Here is a 587-nt window from a genome sequence, read left to right as displayed (position 1 = left end):
AATCTGAACAAAGATGAATAAGTAGTCTGAACAAAGCTGATATTTTTTGTGTGTGGATTTTACTGACAAATAAGAGATCTGCGATTTATTTAGGGGTGAATAAAATGCTTTCTTAAATATTCTAAGATAAACATCTGATTCTGGGTTTCAGCTTCAGCATAATATCAGCATCAAATTGTCGAGGCAACATTGAAAGAAATAATCTACATAACCGAGTTTTAAAAGTCTAGCAAAAAAATATTGTTAAGATCGCACAGAGACAGTTACAACGCCTGCAAACAATAAGGAATTAGCATGTTTCGAATGCACTCCTGTTAGACATGCAAATCATGATGAGCCATTCGTGCGAGTTGTGTTAGTCAAGATTATGCTATTATGTTATTAATGATTCACTATTGTTCGAATATAAGATATTTCATCCCACTGGCCTTTTCCCAAAGGAACTTTATTAAAGAAGAAATAAAAAGAAGCATACGACAATGATACAGAGCTGACTCTTTTCTGTTGAGGGACACACACAGACATATTGCGTGATGTATAGGGTTTTTGTACCATTTTCATTTCTTCAAGTAGATAGTATATACATG

General features: G+C 33.6%; 1 protein-coding gene across 1 annotated transcript in view; it reads right to left on the bottom strand.

Moving 5' to 3' along the window:
- Nucleotides 1-587, bottom strand: part of LOC119588965 (cGMP-inhibited 3',5'-cyclic phosphodiesterase A-like) — a 64,821-nt gene that overhangs the window by 20,999 nt on the left and 43,235 nt on the right. The gene's annotated exons all lie outside the window — the stretch shown is intronic.

This window comes from Penaeus monodon, chromosome 24 (assembly GCF_015228065.2).
Source record: "Penaeus monodon isolate SGIC_2016 chromosome 24, NSTDA_Pmon_1, whole genome shotgun sequence".
In the NCBI taxonomy this organism is placed as follows: domain Eukaryota; kingdom Metazoa; phylum Arthropoda; class Malacostraca; order Decapoda; family Penaeidae; genus Penaeus; species Penaeus monodon.
Note: the sequence above shows the minus strand (reverse complement) of the source record. Positions and strands in the feature narration are given on the sequence as shown.